This window comes from Nyctereutes procyonoides, unplaced genomic scaffold, assembly GCF_905146905.1.
Source record: "Nyctereutes procyonoides isolate TBG_1078 unplaced genomic scaffold, NYPRO_anot_genome, whole genome shotgun sequence".
In the NCBI taxonomy this organism is placed as follows: domain Eukaryota; kingdom Metazoa; phylum Chordata; class Mammalia; order Carnivora; family Canidae; genus Nyctereutes; species Nyctereutes procyonoides.
The window spans coordinates 70258913-70281580 of record NW_026575135.1 but is presented as its reverse complement, the minus strand read 5'-3'; the positions used below and the strand labels follow the sequence as shown (position 1 = coordinate 70281580).

Here is a 22668-nt window from a genome sequence, read left to right as displayed (position 1 = left end):
TTTAAAAGAAAAGAGGCATTCCAGCTGGTTCATTCATTTAGCCGACAAATATTAATTAATTCCACTTGTGCACTAGGCACAACACGTGTTCCCCGGAACCGGAGGGCTGGACATGCGGTCGATCCCGAGACAGATGAATCAAAAGAGATGAGAACAGTGTGGCTGTCTTAGTGTAATTTTGATAAAAAATCATGTCACTAAGTTTTCCCTGGGAGACCAGCTGAAATCTGGTGGCTCTGGGTGTTTTAATACATTCTAAAGTCATTTTTTAGTTCAGTATGTGTGTACAGCAGCCCTACTCATCTGCCTCCTTTGGTCTGCCTCCCTTTGATGCTCTGGTTTTAAACCATCTCTGGTTTATGCTTTTGTTTGCAGGTTTCCTTACCCTGCCTCCCACTCTTGAGCAGGGCTGTTTTGAAGCTAGGGAGACAGTCCAGATTTTCAGGGCTTCCCTCAGGGCAGGGCACTGCCTTTAGCCTGCTGCCAGCCGCTCCCTCTCATGTACCCAGAGAGCAGCTAAAAGAGGCAATTAAGTTGCAAGTGAGAGTGGCTGGCTTCAACAAAAAGCAGAAGGTGTTGGCTGAGGAAATGTAAAGGCTCCTGTGCTGGGCTAGCTTCAGGCATGGCTGGACCCAGCACTTAATTAGTATCCTCCTGATTCTCTGTCTCTCTGTTTATCTTTTGCTCCCTCTTTCTCCAAATCCAGCCCATTCTTTGACTCCTGACTTCTTCCATGCCGACCGCTCACAGCCTCTGCTCTTAAGCTAGGCCCGCTGGGGAGACCTCCTCCAGAGAGACACCTTACTCCCACTCCTGGGAGTCATTTTGCTTTTAGGGTTTTCCTCCTGAGAAGCAATCTGTCAGCATCCACACACATGCACAACATGGAACGGCCCCTTCCACCTGCTGTGCCTGGTGTGCCTTCACTTGCTCAAGAGCCTCTCTCTCTGCACAGCCTTGCCCTGCTCCTCGGGCACACTCTCTCAGCCTGGCAACAGTGCTTGAGTCTACATGCCCAGAGCCTCCACCCCCCATCTGTGCCACCTCATGGGGACCCTCCAGGCCCACTGCTGTAGACAGTGACTGAGCAAACATCCCAGTGAGTATGATATAAAACACAGTTATTCTTCTGTGTCTTCTTCATTCATCTGTGTAACAGACCCTACAGAGTGGCCACTGCATGCCAGGCTGCCTGGGGGGCCAGGGCTATAAAGATGAAAACATGACTACTGCCCTAAGAGCCCATGCTCTAGAGAGAGGCAGATCTGTACAAAAAGGTGTGCTCAAGAGGCCTTTTTATGTAAGAATGGGGTGGGAGGGGCAGGAAAAGGCCTTGAATTTCATTATAATGAGTCAACACAGGCTCATTGAGACTATATCTTAAAAACAGGACCAAGGGGCACCTGGGTGGCTCAGTGGTTGAGCATCTGCCTTTGGCTCAGGTCATGATCCTGAGATCCTGGGATTGAGTCCCACACTGGGTTCCCCACGGGGAGCCTGCTTCTCCCTTGGCCTATGTCTCTGCCTCTCTCTGTGTGCCTCTCATGAATAAATAAATAAAATCTTAAAAGAGAGAGAGAGAGACCAAAACCAAATTCTTTTTCATAATTTTATCTCATATTTAATGATGTTTAAGTTATAATTTAAACTCTGAGAGAATTTTTTTATTGATAAAGGAATGATTGGGGTGCCTGGGTGGCTCAGTCAGCTAAGCATGTTGCCTTGAGTTCAGGTCATGATCCTGGGGTCCTGGGATGGAGTTGGAGCCCCCCACCTCAATCAACATCAGGACTCCCTGCTCAGTGGGGAGTCTGTTGTCTCCATCTCCCTCTGCCTCTCCCCTGCCTGTGCATGTGTGCACCGTCTCTCAAATAAATAAAATATTTAAAAAAGAAAAGAAAAAAGAATGACTTTTGAATTTTACCGCTACAGTTCTGTGAGAGCACAATAAGGTTTTTTACATTGGAAGGTCACAGCATGTTAATAAAGAGAAGCAATCGTGCACCAGCATTCAAGGGCTGCCATGATCAGCTTCCCTGTAAGTCTTTCTTGGTCATCTTTTCACCAGAATCACTCTTTGGGAGTGGCCTTGGAGGCCTTCCCCTTGGCTTGCTTCCCCTCTTGGGCTGTGACTGGGCTCACTCAGCAGAGCAAGTCCCATCTCTGGATGTTTTGGTGTCTGATCCAAGCAATTCTCCAACACTTTCTTCCATTTCATGAAAGCCTGCATCTTTGACCTTCTCTCTTGATTCCCTGACATCCATCTCCTCCTTCCAGAGCCTGCCTCTTCCTTCAAAAAGCCCTCTCTGATTGCCCCAGCACACTGACTCCTCGTTCCAGGGCCCCGCAGGTGTCACGGCACCCCCTCTGCTTGCACAGATCCATTGCACCACAATCGACCACATCTGCCTCCTTCACCAGACGCCTAGTGAGTCCCCAGGACCAAATGCAGGATACTTATCCGGTTGAAATAAAGGCAGAAAGAAGGAAAAAAACCCACCTTTTTGGTCCGGGGAAAAAGTATAGCCCCTGAGCCCAAAACCCTCCCCTCAAGCTCTCAATGGCCAGAGCAATGAGGATGTGCTGTGGCCCTGAGCCCAGGGGGCCCCAACCCTGCCTGCACATCGGAGTTATTACCCAAAGCTGGTAAAACACACGCTCCCGGACACCACTTTCCAGATTATCTTCCAGCTGATCTGGGCAAAGCTCCACATTTCTTAGCAAACCATCGCAGTTGGTAGAACAGCCTGGCCTAGTATAGACCCATCAGGGTGGAGTCGGAGGCCTCCAGTGTACCCCAGTACTATCAAGGAACTGAATTGTCTTTATTTCCTGGGGGATGCTATAATATAATAATTTAGCACAAGTTGGTTGAGCTCAAAACAGTAGTTTATTCTCTTACGGTACTGGAAGTCAGAGATCCAGAGTACATGCTCTCATGGTGCTAAAATCAGGGTGTCAGCAGGGCTGGTTCCTTCTGGAGGCTCCAGGGGAGAATCCACTCTTTTTCCAACGTCTAGAAGCCACCTGCATTCCTTGGTTTGTGACTACATCAGTCCCGTCTCTGCTTTGTCATCACATCACCTTCTCTGTGATGATCTGCTCCCCTGCTCATAAGGACCTTTGTGATTCCATCGGTTCCCACTTGGATAGTCTAGAATAATCTTCCCACCTTCCTATGCCTGATTTCATCACATCTGCAAAGTCCCTTTTTTCATATACATTAGTTCCCCAGAGTCACAACAAAATACCACAAACTTGGTGGCTTTAAACAACAGAAACTTATTTTTGGTTCTGGAGGCCAGAAGTCCAAAATCAAGGTGTCGGCAGGGCCATGCTCCCTCCAAAAGCTGTAGAGAAGAACCCGTCCTTGCCCCTTCCTAGCTTCTGGTGGTTGCTAGCAATCTTTGGCATTCCTTGATCTCTTACTAAATCACTCCATTTCTGCCTCTGTCTTCACGGGGCTGTCTCCCTGTATGTGTGTCTGTGTGTCTCTTTCTCCTTATAAGGACACCAGCCATGTGGGATTGAGTGCCCACCCTAATCCATATGACCTCATCTTTACTGATTACACCTGCAAAGACCCTTTCCAAATAAGGTCGTGTTCTGAGGTTTTGGGTGGACATGAATTTTGAGGGACTCTATACAACCCAGTACATCATAGTGAGGTAAGAGATTCACAGGGTCAGGGGACCCAGACATGGATATTTTGTGGAGTTGTTGCTCTGCCTGCCACATTTATCCTCACGACAATGAAATGAGGCAGGAGGTACGGTTTTCTACACTTCACAGTCAAGGAAACCAAGGCACAGAGTGGGAAACAGGCATTGTTTGAGGTCACACAGCTGGTAAGAACGAGAGCCGGGACTTCAAGCCAGGTTTTGGAACACTCATCCCTGTGCTGTCACCACCTGGTGGCAGCTGCATGTGTGATGTGGTGCTCAGACGGAGAGCTGGACTGAGCCCCTAAGCACCTCCTCAAGAAGGGGCCCTCAAGTAGCTGTGCCCTCTTCCCTCCGCCCCTCCCCTGATCCCAGCTCAGCACAGAGCTCCCGCCCTGTGGCCCCTCTAGCAGATAAAAGAGGTCAAGAGTGGCCCCGATGTGCCTCGGGGGACCAGGGAAGAAGGAAATGAATTTATCAAGCCGTCCTTCATTCCAGGCACTTCCATGTGTCATCTGATCTAATTTCTACAAATAGCCCCGAAGTGTCAGTGTGACTGGCCCCATTTTACAGAGGAGAAAGCTGAGGTGGAGAGGTATGCATTGACTCTGCCAGGGTTCATGTTTTATAAGTGGCCGGGCTGTTTTATAAATGGGCCCTCAGTGGTCCTGCCAGCCCGGCTGTGTGTTGCAGAATTCCTGCACCCCCTTCCTGGACACCGTGTGCACAGCTGACCAAGCTGCCAGGCGGGCTGTGTCCCAGAAAGCCTCCACCCATGGGACAGGTGGCCCCACGGCACAGCATCATTGACGTTTGCTCAGTGCACACCAGGCAGGCCGCAGATGCTCAGCTGTCCTGCTCCTTTGAAGTCCACGCCAAGCAGCTCTGGGCAGGAGCCCGGAGTACTGGCCAGTGAGAGGAAAGAGCCTGACATGGGGTGAGGGGAGGTGGGGGTGGGGAGCCACAGCTGGGACGGGCGGGGCCTAGAGTCCCTCAGCCCTTGCCCATCACCTGGGGGCTTTCATTCCAGCCCTGCTACTGTCAGCACTGTCAGCTTGTCACCTCAAGTGACTATTTCGTCTTCCTGGGCTTCAGTTTCCCCTTTGGTAGCCCAAGAGGGTAAGGCTACCCACATCTCACTCTCTGTTGAGAGTAGCTTTGAGCCAGAAATGCCAGTTCAGGCTTATTTCCTGTTTCTCCAAAGATGTGAACCTTCAGACCACATGGTTCTTTGAGCAGCCTAGACACCATATGAAAGCCAGAACACCAAGGCTCTGTAAACGAACTCCTGTCTCGGAGCAAAGCAGTCACCGAGCTCCTGGAATATAGTTTTGTTGGATGGAGATCACTCTGGGGAGTGAGCTGGGGGAGGGTGGGCTGGGACCTTCCTGCTTGGAGCAGCACAGGGCAGAGAACAGGTTCTCTGAGAACCGTGGGCTCCTGTCCCATGTCTCATCACAGCCCTGCACCTGCCCTCCAGAAGCTCCAGGATGCACAGGACAGAGGGACACGAGCAGATAGCACAGGACAGGGGACATGAGCAGATAACTGTGCCAGTGCCAGTCACATAATGGTGCACAGCCTAGGCTGAGCAGGCCTGAGTGTGGGCTGTTCTCCAGCACATGCCCACCAGGGTCCTCAGGCTCTCATCCACTGTACAACACAGAGGCCCCAGCAGGTGATTTCAAGTGGAGGGCAAGGCACCAGGGAACGCTCCATATGGCATGAGGAGCTGCAATAATTAGGGCTGTCCTGAGCAGGACTGTGCACCTGCGGTTTGCCCCTGTGTGACCTGGCTCCATTTGCATTTTGCGGCCATTCTGGACTTCTGATTTGGATGCCTAGGTTTGGAGCATGCTGAGGCCACACTGCTTTGGGTCCCACTGGACTTGTGTTTGCCAAATTGATATTCTTTTTGTTCTTGGACACTGAGGATCTCTCAACACAACTGTTTTTTCCCAACCTTGCTCCTATGGGGCAGGAAGCATTCTAAAAATTATTTAAGTGCAGGATGACCATCTTTAAATAAATGAAGAGAGGCCAAATGACCAAGCCCAGGAGTTCAATTATTGATCCCCTGGCAGACAGGCAGATCCCCATGAGGCATCCACCTCTTGTGGGGACATTGGTTCCTAGGTCCTGCCCAGGGCCACATCTTGGCAGTCATCCTCTTATCAGATGAGTGATCTGGCTCCAGGGACAGGTGGCCAAGGCAGGTGTCAGATGCAAGGGGATGGAGGGCTCTCCCCAGCAGGGTGGTTTGGCTTCTCCTCCCTTATTCCAGAAAGCCAGCCAGGACTTCTCTGTCTGCGTAAACATCAGCTCTGCTGTCCAGCTTCTGTTGCGCCATCCCATGGCCTGGAATCACAGTAAGAAGGTGGAGAACTTATGACTTACACTCGTTTGTGCTTCTGCCTCTATTAAAAATTCCTCATGTTCCGACGCTTAGTGCTTGGGGGTGTATGTCCTGTTTGGGGTTTGTTTGAAGATGCATCCAATATTTTAGGAGAAAGATAGGAATGCAGTGGGCATGTTGTTGGAAAGAGATAGATGAATGTGTCCTGAGACTCCTGAGGGCCAGAGTGTGGTGCTGGCTCGGCCTTGCAGATGGGGTTTGTTCTATAACAGCCTTACTGACATGTCGTTCCCTTACTACACAGATCACCAGTTCAACTGCACATATCAGTGGGTTTTCGTATATCCACAGAGCTATGATTCCATCACCACAGTCAACTTTGGGATGACTTATCACCCCCCCCAAAAGAAACCCCCTCCCACAAGTAGTCACTCACCCTCCAACCCCTGGCAACCATTAATCTACTTTTCATCCCTATAGATCTCCCTGTTCTATGCTTTCACAGGAGTGCAATCATAGAATACGTAGTCTGTAGGTTTCTGTGACTGGCTCCTTTCACTTAGCAGAATATTTGCAAGATTCATCCATGCTGAAGCATGAATCAGTACCTCATTCCTACGGCTTGCCAAATAGTATTCTATTTGGATATACCACATTTTATTTATCCATTTATCAGCTGAGAGACCTATGGGCTATTCTTTCTTTTTGGCTATTGTGAAAATATTGCATGAGTGCTGGGGAGGACGTGGCTTTCTCATTTGTCTTGGGTCAACACCTTTGAGTGGAATTGCTGGGTCATGAAAGAGTCAATGTTTGAGCATTTGAGGAACTGCCAGACTATTTGACGAATCGGCTGCACCATTTTGCATTCCCACAAAGAAGTATATAAGGGCTCTAATTCCTCCACATCTCACCACTTACTGTTATCTGCCTTTTCTGTTCCAGCTCTTCTAGTGAGTATGAAATAGTACCTCATTGTGGCTTTTGATTTGCAATTCCCATGTTGAATATCCTCATGTGCTTATATTAGCCATTTGTGTATCTTCTTTGGAGAAATGTCTCTTCAAATTCTCCATTTTTTAGAGATTTTATTCTTGAGCAATCTCTATACCCAATGTGGGGCTCAAATTTATAACCCAAGATCAAGAGTCACACACTCCACCAACTGAGCCAGCCAGGCACTCCCCTTTGTGTATTTTTTAATTGACCTGTTTGTGTTTTTATTATTGAATTGTGAAAGATCTTTATATTCCTGGTACAAGTAAATGGGTTGCCTTTTCACTTTCTTGATAATATCCTTTAAAGCACAAAAATTGTGTTTTTAAAATTTTTGATGAAATCCAATATATCCCTATTTTTTCTTTTGTTGTCTATGTTTTTAGTGTCCTATCTGAAACATTGCCTAATTGAAGGTCACAAAGATTTCACCTGTGTTTTCTTCTGGGATTTCATAGTTTTAGCTCTTCTATTTAGGTGGCTAATCCATTTTGAGTTATTTTTTGGATATGGTGTGAAGTAAGGGTCCACCTCATTCTTTTGTTTATGGATATCCAGTTGTCCCAGACTCATTTGTTGAAAAGACTATTCTACCCTTTATTTAATAGTGTTGTCATCCTTGTCAGAACAATAGGTTTTAAGAACCTTCCTGAGTACAGCACAGCAGCCGCCACCACATGGCCCTCAGGTGGCCAGGGGTGCACACAGTTTTGGGAGGCCTTAAGGGGCCATCTGGTTGAGTTGTCTTTGCTATCCAAAACCGGGTGCACTTTGCGGGTAGGAATAGGGTGGGTATCTGGGTTGGAAGACTCTTGGGAGGACAGCTGGTTAGAATGGATGATATCAACTCTTGCTTTTCATGGATACACCTCTATGCCTGAGAAGAAAATACGTCTGGCTGCGGAAGGCTGCATGCACCGTGCTTGCAGTACACAAACACCTGACCTGCCAGGGTGCCCTGCCTCATTTCTCCTCATTGCCCTCTTTGAGCTGGCCATAGCTAAAATGATTCTATGTGCCACCATATTGGGACGGTCCCAATTTATGCATATTTTCTTCTCTTAAAATATCTCGGTGTGGATGATACATTATAGAGTCACCTGCTCATAGAGCAAAGACTGGGATGAGAATGTCCATGGGCCCCCAGCTGTGTACTCAGAATCTGAGGCCATCCTTTGCACTGACAGGGAGAACTCAATTTGCACTTCAAAGTTAAAGCCTCAGCAGATGCAGTCTGGATCCCACAAAGCTGTGAACATAGCAGTTGGTAGGATGTGCAGCCTCAGTGGGCTCCTGTGGCTCAGAAGCCTTCTGAGAGAGCCTCTGAGATTAGACCCACCATGCTAGAGAGTGTGGCTATCTGTGGGGAGCTATGGAAGGTTCTTGGACAGGGTTATTATGGGCCGGCAGCCCCAAGATGGATAAAACAAAAAAGGAAGGGAGCACCTGGGTGGCTCAGTGGTTGAGTGTCTACCTTCGGCTTAGGTCATGATCCCCGGGTCCTGGGACTGCATCCCCCATCAGGCTCCCCACAGGGAGTCCGCTTCTTCCTCTGCCTGTGTCTCTGCCTCCCTCTCTTGTCTCTCATGAATAAATAAATGAAATATTTAAACACACACACACACACACAAGAAAGAAAGGAGGGACCGGGGTGATGTCAGTTCCAAGGAGAAGGAAGAGAAGCCCCCATTGCAAGAGGAGGGATCAGGATGTAGAGGGGAAGACAGCCAGAGCTACAGGGCAGAGATGAGTGCCAGACCACACCTGCAGTCTGAGGGCAAACCACAGGTCTGCCTGTGAACATGTGCTGCACCCATTTTAATAGTAAAATAACAGAAGCCACTTAAATGACCATAAGGGAGAGTGACCAAGTAAATCGTAGGGCAGAGTATGGAGCTGTGAAACGTTATGGCAAAAGAAGTTGGTGTCACTCACAGCCCTGTGGAGTGTGGGTGTCACCATCTCGTGGGGACCCTCCTGCCCAGGACAGAGCCCCAGCACTCCCCCTCCTGGAGGCCACAATTCCCTCTCAGCATTTCCTGATGGAACAGGGGAGGGGACCCCTCTGCACTCCCGATGCATCCTTCCCCTGGGCTCATGGGCACCCCAGGTCTTGGTGACCTGTGGGGAAAACAGACCCCTGCCCCTGCTTTACCAAAATTCATCCCTCCACTCATGCCCACAGTTCTTTCTTGATGTCAACAGGCTGGAAGCAAATGTCCAAAAATGGAAATATTTGTGTTAGGTCGGTGGGATTGTGTGTGGGGGGGTCTTACTCCTAAAATTTCCTGGAATAATAGAGTGTCTTTTTAATTATAATATTGAAAAAAAATCCACACACCCACGTACACAAAAAGCCCCGGTTGTATCCCAGTGAGTACTACGCAGCCGGCCACACGAGCTCTCATTTTCTCAGCTGCCATCGCGAACGGGTAAATTCCGTGCACTGTGCTTTCTTCTGCTTTGATACGACATGGACAGGTTGCACGGATTTCAATTTTCCAAGAAATGTCAGGTTTATTTCGAATGTAGGGGAAATCGGTAAAATCTTCTATTCAATCCAAGCTAAAATAGACCGAATGAGCCTCCGGAAAACCCGGGCAGCCCACGCGGGAACTCTGACTTCACCGTTCTGGTTTTATCACCGATGCCTTTGAAGGCAGGCAGGGCCGAGCCTGGCCTGGCCTCTGGGGAGAGGCGGCTTTGGGCTTACTGTCTCCTACATCAGATCACTCTGGGAACCGGGTGTAGGCAACACCACATGACTGTGGGTGGGCTGGGATTCCCTGCTGTGAACCCCACCCGTACCCCCAGTCCTTGTGTTCCAGGCTGTGGGCACAGGGCTGCCACAGAGGTCCTGCCCGTGTCAGAATGTGCTCAGGCTTTAGGAACTATGCCCCTGGTAGGGGGTGAGAGGGGTGCATACCTCAGGAACCTGGTTCTACTGGGGGCAGGGAATGTGGGACACACCTCAAGAATGCAAGCCTTTCTACTGGTCTCTTCCTAGCAGATTTTTATCAGGCTTTCCATTAGGGGATATTTGTCTCTGGGGAGACGGCACACCCTAGGCGGTACCAGAATGTTCCCCCTTTGGTACACAGTCTAGGCTGCCGTCACAGGGGCTCGGGATGGGCCCTCAACTGCACACACCCCCATAAGTGCCCTTTCAGTGGAGTCATGGTGGTCCGAGGAGGCTCCTGGCTCTGACACCAGACACCTGAGAGTGAATCCAGACCTGCCTCCTGACCCCACTGAGCCTTGGTTTCCCCTCCTGCAAACCCTGACCTCACAGTGGTGGAGCATAGAATCTGCTCAGGAGAGGGGAGGGAGATGACGGTGCCCAGCTGAGGGGTCCCCATTGTGGGCCACCTCTTTCCCTGGCCCCGGGTCCCTGGGGCCTCTGGGAAGAACTTCACTCAGAGCCATCCACATGGCTTCTAACGCCATGGGCTGAGGGGAACTCGCGGAGGAGAAAGCAGCCTTTGAAAAGTCGTGGCCTTGTTTATGACCTGGATCAACATCTCTGGGATTTCCTGAGGCTTGGTCTCTTGTCAGGAGTGAGGAGCCAACACCTCATGAAATCTGTTTTATGAGGAAATAGCCAGCCCAGGTAGAGGCTGTGGATTGCGGGGGGGGGGGGGGGGGTGGCAAGGGAGGGGGGTTGCGCGTGAAGCCACACTGCTTGGCTAACTGTGGATTGGCAGTCACCAACGCAGTGTGTCTGGTGTGTCTAGGTTGACACTGCTCTTGACACCTGTGATTTCTAAGCTAGCACCTGTTATTTCTTAAAAGCACCTTCTTGGTTGGCTTCATCTTATGATCGCTGCCCTTCCTGGAGGAGGAGCATCTCTGGAGAGGAGAGCCTGCCCCGGGGACACTGTAAAGTGTGTGGCACTCCAGTGGCACTTTGTACCTGCACAGCGTTGTGCAACCAAGGCCAACTCCCAGTTCCAGAATTTGGTCAGCCCCCTAAAGAGAAATCCAGCAACTTTTGCAGAAACTCCCCTGCTCCCCTGCAAATCCACAGGGATGGAAAGCAGATTAGTGGTCATCAGGGGCTGTGGACTTACCTCTTCTGGACACTGTGAAAGCGGATCCACACGATAGATGACTGTGTCTCCTTTCATTTGGCATAATGTTTTAGGGGTTTATCTCATTGTGATGGCTGAATAATGCTCTGTCGTATGGGTACATCCCATTTTGTTTGTCCATTTATCCATGGAGGGACCTGCAGGTTGTTCCTACAACCATGGAGGGAACATCTGGTTGTTCCTACAACTACGGAGGGACCTTCGGGTTGTTCCTACCTCCGTGGAGGGAACTTCAGGTTGTGGCTATTGTGACCTGCGCGGCAGCAGGATACCTCCCAGGTCTGCACACATGTGTACTGTGCTTCCCTCTTCATCCCCTTCCCTCCCCACACCCCTCGTAGGACCCTGGTTGCCAGCTGGATTCACTTTACTTCCAGGAGGCCCAGAATCACAGCTGATGTTCAGCTTTATGCCTTTCCCCCTCCAGGGCCTCTTGCCTGAGAGGCCTCAGAGAAGGTGGGGAGCCGGAGTGGAGTCCCAGGGGTAGAGACATTTACCACCTCACATGGCCCACTCTGGGTTCGTCCATCTATAGTCCTGGGTCAGGGGTTGCTTTTCCATCCCACAGCCCTCGGGGGTCTGGGCCTCGTTTCTTGCCCCCTAGGAGGGAAGGGGGCTTAGAACTTACTGATGCCATATCTCGTTAGGCTCAGTGGGACCCCAGGATGCAACCAGCTGGTCCAGCCACTCCCCTACTACCTGTAGAGCTCAGCTGGGCCCCCATGGGCTCCTCCACTCTGGCCACCAGTGGAGTATCCATGCACCGCTCCTATAGGTCATATGCCTCCATCACCTTCCCCTAATAGCCCCTTGCTCTAGAGGAAGAAGGAGCAGGTCGGGTCTCCAGCTTTAACTTTTCTATGTTGTTATGGCAAACACCGCAGACCTGCAGAGAGTTTTAAAAAGAACCTATTCAAGGGAAACCTGGGTGGCTCAGTGGTTTGCGCGTCTCCCTTTGGCTCAGGTCATGATCCCAGGGTCTTGGGATCGAGTCCCTCATCGGGCTCCCCGCAAGGAACCTGCTTCTCCCTCTGCCTATGTCTGCCTCTCTTTCTGTGTGTCTAATGAATAAATAAAATCTTAGGAAAAAAAATAATCTATTCAAAACAAAGGAACAAAAAATCCTGGAAGTTGATCTCTCTCTCTTTTTTTTTTTTTTTCAAAGCTTCTCATTTCCACCCTAACAATGCAAGATTCCCTTTAGGCTATGCGGGTGCCTCTGATCAGGAGCTGGGGTGCTTGGTGGCCCCAGACACATCTTGAATCATGGCTGTGTCCTTAGCAGCTGTGTGGCCTTGGGCAGACAACCCAGCCTCTCTCAGCCTCAGCCTCCCAGCTTAGAAACCTCAGCCCCACAGGTGCTGTGTGGAAAACCAGCTCCTCCAGGAAGGCTCCAGGGTAGTGTGAAGCCCCAAAATAAGAGTCTCTACAAGAGGTCAGACTGCATCATGGAGGGACTCAGGCTCAAGACTGCACCACCCTCAGGGAGCCCCGGGATTCCCCACAGGAGAGGGAACATGCCAGTTTGATCAAAGAAATCCAGGCTAGGGCATCCATTGGTTGGTGCTGGGCTTAAAGGAACATAATCTTCCTGGCCACTGCACTTACTGGACCATGCAAGGGACTTTCCAGGTCACCATTAACCCCCTTCACATGCCCCTTTAAGTGTTAACCTCCCACTCAGAAGGCCTTGACTGAATCTGTCCCCACAGCCAGGAGAGCCTGCGGTGTGCACTCCAGCCTTCATGGAGATGGAGGGTGAGGAAGGGATGAGCTGATAGGCCCTGGGCAGCTCACGCAGCCTCCTCACTTCCCTAAGTCCTGAGCAGAGCTGACCGGCGACCTCCTATCTGTCCCTTCAAGCTGAAAGGGGTCTGTAAAAGCCACTTCATGATTATCTCTTGAGGGCAGGAGTTGCCAGCTCAGATGGGTCCAGTTGATGAGTGGGGGTTGGGAGGGGTCAGAGCCCAGGTCCCCTTCCGTGACCTCAACCCAGGGAGGTCAGAGCCTCTGATTTTCTCAAGCGAGGAATCATGACTTGAATGCAAAATTGCCCTATGTCACAGCAATCACAGATGGGGGCCAGCCTAGCCACAGGGGTCGCATCTGCCCAGCCTCTCCCTGACCGGCTGCCCTGGTCTCTCTCTATGCCAGCCTCCACACCCACTGCCCTGGAAGGGTCTCTCCTGCCTCCAGCACTTACATTTCATCCTTAGCAGGACATTCAGGGGTAGGTGGAGTCCACAGCTCTGCGAGCGCAGCCTTGAGTCCTGGTGACCCCTGTCTCCCACAGGGGCTCATCCTCGCATTTGCCACAGACCTGGACCTGCGTGCTGTCCATGCCAGCCATCCACCCCACCCCATCCAGGGCCGGCACCCACCTCAGCATTTCCTTTCAGGCCTCGCTTAAATATGGCATTTCATTCCCTCCTTCTGGTTTTCAAAATGTTGGAAAAAAAACAGATTTCCGTGTAAAAAAAAAAAAAAAAAACAAAAAACCCTTAATACATTACATTAAATGTAATGAATAATGAATGAAACCAACTACAATTGAAAATCAATACTTGCACCTTGGGTGCCATGGGTGGCAATGTTGTTTCCCTCTCTGGAGAAAAGAAAGAAAACACAAAAACAGAGAAAAGAAAGCCCCAAAAAGTGGTACAAGCACTGGAAATCCAAGGATGGTAAATTTTGTGCAGCTACACTAGAGTGTCCCGCTCCCCTCCCCACCCTGCCAGGTGACACAGCAGCGCTGTGGTGCACTCCCCTCCCCAAAGTCACCCGTGGCCGAGGGTCACAGTCCCAACCATGGGGCACAATCTACAGCTGCTCTGACTCTGGGCAACATTTGACCTGTTGACCCTTCCCTGCTTTCAGAGGTCCTTGCCGTGGCTACTATAGATAACAAATAAAGTGGTCCTTCAGTGGGCAGAAAGGCTTTGGCCAAAAAAAAAAAAAAGCCAGAAATGCCTGGAGGGCTCAGCGGTTGGGCACCTGCCTTTGGCCCAGGGCATGGTCCTGGGGTCCCGGGATTGAGTCCCGCGTCGGGCTCCCTGCATGGAGCCTGCCTCTCTCTCTGCCTGTGTCTCTGCCTCTCTCTATCCATGTCTCTCATGAATAAATAAATAAAATCTTTTAAAAAAAGCCAAATATGGAATTTCATATCCACCGAAGATGGCATGCATCCGGTTCATAAAGCACCTTCACATCAGTGGTATCATTTGGGGCGTTGTGTCGCAGGCAGCACGAGCTCAGGAGCAAACCCTTGGACCAGTCTGTGGAATGGGGTTCCGATTCCCCTGTGAGGCTGTGGGGTCTATGGGGCCTCCCTGAATGTCGGTTTCTCCATCTGTGAAATAAGCAGGTTGGACTTAATGGATAGTTTCTGTTTCTGTGTTTTGTTTTCATTTGTTTTTGTTTTTATAGTTCTGGTTCTTCTTTTCTCTATTAATTACAGGAGTCATACGTGATTTCTCACTTACTGTCTTTGTTCAAGCTGCTAGAACAGAATACCGTAGCCTGGGTGGCTTATAAACACCAGGCATCTGTTCCTCAGGTCTGGAAGCCAGGAGTCCAAGATCAAGGTGTCAACGGATTGAGTGTCTGGTGAGCCCACTTCCTGGCTCATGGATGGCTGTCTTGGCCCTGTGTCCTCATGTGGTGGAAGGGGTGAGGGAGCAGTCTGGGGTCTGTTTTATCAGGGCACTGATCCCATCGTGAAAGTCCCACCTTCATGACCTCATCACCTTCCCAAAGGCCCCACCTCCAGATACCATCACCTTGAGTTTCAAGATTTCAACATATGAATTCAGTAAGAATGTAAACATTCAGTCTGTAGCACTCTTTAGAAAAAAACATAAACAATACTGAAGTATATAAAATAAAAAAGTATTTAAATTTATACACCAAAGTATATAAAATGTCAGAGTCCACCTTCATCTGTACAGGATCTCTCTCCCCAGAAGGCCCACTATTACCAGATTCCTGTGGGTCTATCCAGGCTTTTCTTTATACACAGTATATGTAGAGAGCTTTGTTTAGTATTTTTACCTTTTTTTACTTTTCTTAAAGATTTTATTTATTTGACACAGAGAGAGAGAGTACAATTAGGAAGTGCAGCAGGGAGAGGGAGAAGCAGACTCCCTGTTAAGCAGGGAGCCCAACATGGGGCTTGATCCCAGGACCCTGGGATCATGACCAAAGCCAAAGGCAGACGCTTAACCAAGTGAGCCATCCAGGCACCCCTTTTTTGACATTTCTAATACCATCCAGTGCCTACAATAGCATCACTCATTAGGTACTGTGCAAATTTTTGTGGTATGGTTAAATTAGCACGTTTTTTCACCTGAACCTAGAGACCTTGCTGTGTTTTCTTTCTGACTGCTGCAAAGAGGTATAATCATTGAATCACACTTTCCCTACTACAGGTCACGATATGGTCTCCGGTCCCTTGGGGTTTCAGTGTGTGTGCAGAATTCAAAATTGCTCCATTTTAGAAAGGTAGTAGCACAGGGCGGCCCCAGTAACCAGACACACTTAACATTTCTGCAGTGAAATGTATAAAGAAAGTGGGATGAATAAAATCTGTGAACAGCCTCACATGAGACAGGGCTTGCCTCCAGATGAGCCTGCCATAATTGAAGATATACTCTCTACTTAGAACTCTTGGAGTGCAGGATAAGACAAGGGGGTGAGCCTCTGCTTATAGGTGTTGCACATGCAGGCCTGCTGGGCAAACATGGCTGAAATGGGAGTCCCCCCATCTCCACACCTCCCTGTCCTCACTGCCTCTGTTCTCCACCTCCAAGAGCTGTGGGTGGGAGCACTGGGCAGGGTAGCCTGGCCCCAGAAGCACCAAACTTTTTCTGGCACCTGGAGCTGCTTCAACCAACCCAAGTCCCTTGAGCTCCCTCTCGGATCCCCCTCTCTCTTCCTCCCCCCGCCGACCTGATCAGATTCGGGAGCTGGGGGATCTGTCTCTGTATCTTCATTCTTCCAGGGACCTTCTCCAATCTCCGGGACTGTCTTTACTCTCTCAGGTTGTTTTGATTACCCGCCTCGCTTTAGCACCACTTTTACCGTTGTGACCTCATTGGATTTAACCAGAGCTCTTTGCATTATTGTGGGTTTTTTCCCCAGACCTTCCCTTGTCTTCTCTCCCTCTGCTCAGTATCTACCAAATCTTTCTGCAGCCCGGGGCCAGTGGTGGTTATTTCCTACCCGATGAGAGGCCTGCTTGCCTTGGATGGGGGCAGTGGGCTTCAGAGGATGCACGAGTATCCTGCAACTGGGGTAGAGTGGATGGGCACCTGTACATTTTCCCAGGGCTTCACGGAAGTTGTTAACCTCTTGGAGGGTTAATATTGTGGATATTAGAGGAAGCCCTTCTCATCTGACCTTCCCTGCTCTCCAGAATCTTCTCTGCCCCCGTCTGGGGCCCCAGTCTTCTGCCACACGGGTAGCATCCCTCGCTGTCCCCAGACCCATCCTCTTGTCCTCATCAAAGGTATATGCAGTTCCCTTAGCCCTACCTGCCCTTCCTTTCGCTCTAGCTGTCTGCCAGCCCGACATCCCCCAAGGCCCTCCCCATGCACGGGATGGAATCTTCTGCCTGCGGGAGACAGACGGTACCTGTGAACTCTTCAGACCACCCTGGAGAGGGAGACGAGGAGGGGGAATGCCCCCAGGGAGGGATGTTAGGTGCCACAATCCAGGACCAGGTGACTGGTGGTCCAGGCTGAAGAAAAGGATCATCTAAGACTCACTGGGGTTTCTGGCTTCATTGTCACTTTTTAAAAAAAGATTTTATTTATTCATTCATGAGAGACACACAGAGAGAGGCAGAGACATAGGCAGGGAGAGAAGCAGGCTCTCCATGGAGAGCCCGATGCAGGACTCAATCCTAGGACCCTGGGATCATGCCCTGAGCTGAAGGCAGATGCTCAACCACTGAGCCACCCAGGTGTCCCTGGCCTCACTGTCACTTGACCCAAACGTGTTTTGTTAAACCAGCATCAGGACTGACTTCCCGATGCTTTGGGGCTCATTCTCTGGCAGCAGTGGAGTAACAGCCCTTTGGAGATGGGAATTTTGCTGCTGGAACACCTTGTGGTCCGTCTCTCCATCACCAGAAGCAAGGTGGAGGGGCTCCCTTTGCATGGCTAGGAAGGCAAGGCGTTCGTTGTTTGAGGGAGGCAGTTTGAATCTGGCAGACGTGAAATGTCAGCCCGTGACAGGATACTCTTTACTCAAATTATGATAGTAGTGCTCTCGGCTGCTGATACAAGGTCATCCTCCCCTGCCCACAGTGACGGCGCCAGCGCATTAGTCTCACGCAGCTTCCTTCCAGACCCTATAAAACTGGCTGCAGGGTGGTCGCATTTGTCCTTGAGCCATTCTCCAGCAGGTAACCCCATCCCAGGACCGGAGCTCTTGGGGTGCCAGATGAAGCAAGGATGCTTCCTGCAGCAGAATGGCCTCTGTAAAGGAAGAAGACAGTGGTGGGGTTTGCTTTGAGGATGTCAGGAGAGGTGGCCTGTGGATGATTCCCTTCCTCTGCTGGACCAGCTAAGTCCTAACTTAGCTTCTGAGCACAGTTTATCCAACGGCGCTTACCTCGTGGAAGTAGACAGGATATGACTTATATCTGGGGGATCAGGGAGAGGAAGGAGCTCAGTTGCGGCCTCTTTATACAATAAACATTCACCCCTGCCATCTACTCACTGTGTGTCCTCGGGCAAGTCACATAACCCCTCTGAGCGCCTGCTTTATCTTCCAGTAAAAGACTGAACTTGCAGGACTGCGTAAGGATCAGAGGTGGTATCTTTAAAGCACCCAGTTCGGGGGTGCCTGGGTGGCTCAGTTGATTAAACACCAGGCTCTTGATCTCAGCTCAGGTCTTGATCTCAGGGCCATGAGTTTGAGCCCCATGTTGGGCTCCATGCTGGGCATGGAGCCTACTCAAAAAATAAAATAAAATGAAGCACCTAACTTATGAACGCTGGGTTCATAAATAGGAGCTGCTGTCACCTGACCTCCTGCTTTTAGGGAACCAGAGGTGCCAAGCAGCTGCCGTGAGGCTGGTGTGAGGCCGTCCCCTGCAAGGGCACCATGGTTCGAGGGGCTGAGGACCTTATCACTGGGGACACAAGCTTGTGGGCTGCAGGCTGTTGGCAGCTGTGGCCACAAGGCATCAGGTTTACCCTCTCCTTCCGAGGCACCTTGAGTACTCTGCGTAGATAACGGTGTCGTCAACGTCTGTCTGTCTTGTCCGTAGTCAGCACCTCGTGCGTCGTCACCAACAATAAATCCGTGTGGGAAAAAGGAAAAAAAAAAAAAAGTAGCCGTGGCACCATGCAATCCTGGGCTTCTGCCTGATGTCATTCCCCACTGTGGAACCCTGGGCAGCTTCTTTCATCTCTTCGAGGTTTTGTGTCCTCATCTGAGAAAGGGGAAAATCAGAGCCTACTTTTCAGAGATGTTGTAGAGACCAAGTCCTCAATAAATGTTTCTTAAAAAAAAAAAAGATTTTATTTATTTGTTCATGAGAGACACAGAAAGAGAGAGGCAGAGACACAAGCAGAGGGAGAAGCAGGCTCCATGCAGGGAGCCCGATGCGGGACTCGATCCCGGGTCTCCAGGATCACGCCCTGAGCCGAAGGCAGATGCTCAACTGCTGAACCACCCAGGCATCCCCCAATAAATGTTTCTTGAGCACGCTGATACGACAGGGTACATAAATCAACACAACAACAACAAAAAAAAAATCCCTGACCTGATGGAGCTCCCATTTACCAGGGAAACAGACAATAAATCAAGACTCTAATAAATAAATTGTGTAGTATTTTGTAAGATGACAGGTGCTATGGAAAAGAGAAAAAGCAGATGAAGGCACTTGGGATATGGAATGTGCAGGTGAAGTATTATGGGGTGGGGGATGGGAGAGCTCTGGGGGTCCCACAGGGACAAGGATGTTTGAGCCAAGGTTTATAGTCAAGAGGATTTCTGAGGGAGGTGCAGTCCAGGCCGAGGGGAAAACCCTAAGGCAATCATATGCCTGGTGCAAGTCAGCCTGGCTGGCTGGAGAGAAGTAAGCCTGGGGATAGGAGTGGCAGAGGGGGCAGGAAGAGAGGTGGCTGAGGGCTGCAAGGGTCTGTGGGCCAGCGTCAGGCTTGGGCTTTTTATTCTCTGAGCAAGAAGACATGTCATTCAAGGGCTCCAAGAGGGATCCCTGGGTGGAGCAGCTGTTTGGCGCCTGCCTTTGGCCCAGGGCGCGATCCTGGAGACTCGGGATCGAATCCCACGTCGGGCTCCCAGCGCATGGAGCCTGCTTCTCCCTCTGCCTGTGTCTCTGCCTCTCTCTCTCTCTCTGTGACTATCATAAATAAATAAAAATTTAAAAAATATTTTTAAAAAAAAGGCTCTGAAAGATAGAGCAAAGTGCCCACTTTGGTTCCCAGAGGATCACATGAGCTGCCCTGCTAAGGACAGGCTGTAGGGAGCAGGGTAGCGCTCCCAGGGACACTCAGCTGGGTTGGAGAATCCACAGGATGGGGGAGGCTGACAGTGCAGGTGGTAAGACAAGATCAGATTCTAGGCACATTTGGAAGGTGGGATCCTGGGGGGATTTGCTAACAGGGTGGCTAAAGGCAGTGAGAGACTGAAGCATCGGAGACTAAATAACGACATGTGAAAGCATTCAGTGGGCACATAATCAGTGCTGATTATTTCATTTACCTCGTTGCTTTCCCGGACTTGACTGAGAACCTGCTCTGGGCTAGACCCTGTGTAGTAAAGACACCAATTATAGCAGCTAACAGCTTTCTCTTCTTTCCTTCTTTCCCATCCCCTCCCCTCCGCCCCCGTGGTAAGCAACTGATTTTTTTCAAGACAGCTTTATTGAGACAGGATTCACATGCCATACATACAATTTACCCATTTCCAGTATACAATTCAGTGGGGTTTTTTGTGTATTCACAGAATTGTGCAACCCTTACCACAGCCAGTTTGAGAAGATTTCGTCACCTCTTAAAGAAATTCCATGATGTTTAGCCAACACCCCCTCACCTCCCACCCCTACCACAGCCCCTGGCAACCGCTAATCCACTTTCTGCCCATAGAGATTTCTCTGTTCTGGACTTTAATATGAAATGGAAACCCAGAGTAGGTGGCCTCTTGTGACTGGTATTTTCACTGAACATAATATTTACGAGATTCATCCATGCTGTAGCAATGATCAGTACTTTATCCCTTTTTAGGGCTGAATGATACTCTATTGTGTGGATAGAACACGTTTTCTTTATCTGTTTGTCCAGTGAGTGACATTTGTTTGTAGTTTGAGGCTCATAGATCATGCTATTGCAAACATTCATCTGCAAATTTGTATGTGGATATATATTTTATTTCTCTTGGGAAGACACCAAAGGGAGAATTTGCTGAGTCAGACGGTAACTCTCTGTTGAATTATTTGAGGAACCTCCAGACCATTTCCCAAAGTGGCTGAACCATCTTCCATTCCTGCCAGCAGTGAATGCATGTCTCTGATTTCTCCACACCCCGTCGGCACTTGTTATTAGCTGACTTTTTGATTCTGACCATCCCAGGGGATGAGAGGTGGTAGCCCACTGTGGTTTTAGCTCACAGGTTTTCAGGGCTTGCTGAGGGCATATATTGTCAACACTTCCATGTGTGGTCATTCACCCAGTCCTCCCAACAGCCCTTCCCAGGTGGTGCTCCTCTCATCCTGACTTTATAGATGACCAAAATGAGATGATGCTGTCATCCTGGCTTTATAGATGAGCAAAGGGAGATGCTCCTCTCATCCTCACTTTATACATGATTGGGGCACTGAGACATCACAGGTGGCAGAGCTGTGATGCAGACCCAGGCAGCCAAATTCCCAAGCCCATGATTTTGACCATGCTCAAAACCCGTAGAGCATGGGAGACGGCCCATGATGTCCACAGGAGCTCCGCCTGGCGCATGCATAAAGCCTGCGGCAGCCCCAGCAAAACAGGGGCAGGGCGGGCGAGAGTTGGCCTGGGCCTGGGGCTGGGGTTGAGTTGGAGTGTGTCCAGTGGCAGGCAGCGTGGAAAGACACTGCGGAGGTGGAAGGGCAAGCAGAGGCCGGGGAGAGCGGAGGTCTGGCTCAGGCTATCCTGGCGGAACCAGCCCGCTCTTACCACCTCCTCCGCCCAACTACTGAGCTCTTCTGTTATCCGCTTCGGCATGGGAGGTTTAGATCAAATACTTCAGTTCTAAATAGAAGCCAGTATGTACTGAGAATTATATCCTCCAGGGTCTGCTTGATTAAAAACAAGAGAACGCATTTTTTAAACACCTCCCAGCATACGGAGGACTCACACACCCATGTAACCTATGCAGACTGCTCAGCGCACACATTCAAGCCGCCTCCCACCCCAAAGCACTTCCTGGGGTGAGTGTGGGTGTGGAGAGGATTTGCCCTAACTTAAGGGGTGGGTCAGCCCCCCAGTTCTGCCGTGCCTCAGCCCAAGCGAGCATCCTGCTCAGGTGTGTTTGAAGGTGACTCTGACTCACCTGCATTGACCCCAGTTTGGCACTTTGGGTGCTCACTCACTGCTCCCATCTGTGGGAGGTGGCCCCAGCTGGACAAGGCGAGAAGTGTTTGAAGGGACTATGCCCACCAGTGGGTTTTGTCCAGATTGGTCTCCCATGACTCAGCTGGTGGTGACTTTGAAGGGACCAGCAGATTGAGTCCTGCCAACCACCGAGGGCAGACCCAGGGTCCTGCTGCTGAGAATCAGCCCTCTGCCCACCTGCTGGTGGGCTTCCATATCATGCTTTCATCTCCTCCCCTTGCAACCCTGTCCTATTACTGCTGCTGTGCCCATTTTACAGCTGAGGAAACCAAGGCTAGCAGAGGTGCCAAACCACTAGGGGCTCTAGGGGACAGAGCCAGCTGGCAGGTGGCAGCCCAGCATGGGACCACACGTGAGAGGTTTTGTGGGGGGGGTGCTATAAGCCTTTGGGGTTTGTTTTGTTTTGTTTTTGTTTTGTTTTTTTGCCAAGGGGATTGATTCCTTGCTCCCATGGATTCAGCAATTCTCCTGAGAAACCTGAAATAGTTATGTCTTGCCCCTTCTTGTCCCCCAGTATTTTACTCCCAGAGAGATGCTCTGAGTTTTGGTCTCACTTTTCCCTTATGGCATCGTTTGCCCTTCCTCCTTCATTTCCTCCTGGCTGTATATTTCTGTTTCATAAGGCCAGGCTAACTCCAGGCCCCAGAATCAGCAACTAAGCCCTTTGCCTAAAAGCTTTAATGAGAAACAGAAAACGAGGAAATGGCTCTCCTGCCAAGCCTGTAAATCATGCCAGGGCTCCCAGCCAAGCCAGGTCTGCATTGGGAACCAGGAATGTTGAGCCATGCTTCTCCATGAGCAGCACCCTCTCCTGGTACCTCGAGCCTCCGTGCCCCCACACACCCATCTTCACCCTTCTGAGCCCATCTCTATCCTCAGAGGGGTAGCTGCTGCCTGCCCAACCCCCTCCCTTCTCAGAGAAGAACAGAAACCCGTGTCTGTGA

General features: G+C 50.3%; 1 protein-coding gene across 1 annotated transcript in view; it reads left to right on the top strand.

The window, feature by feature from the left end:
* The window catches only part of COL23A1 (collagen type XXIII alpha 1 chain), a 322912-nt gene that overhangs the window by 174039 nt on the left and 126205 nt on the right, over window positions 1-22668 (top strand). The window lies entirely within an intron of this gene.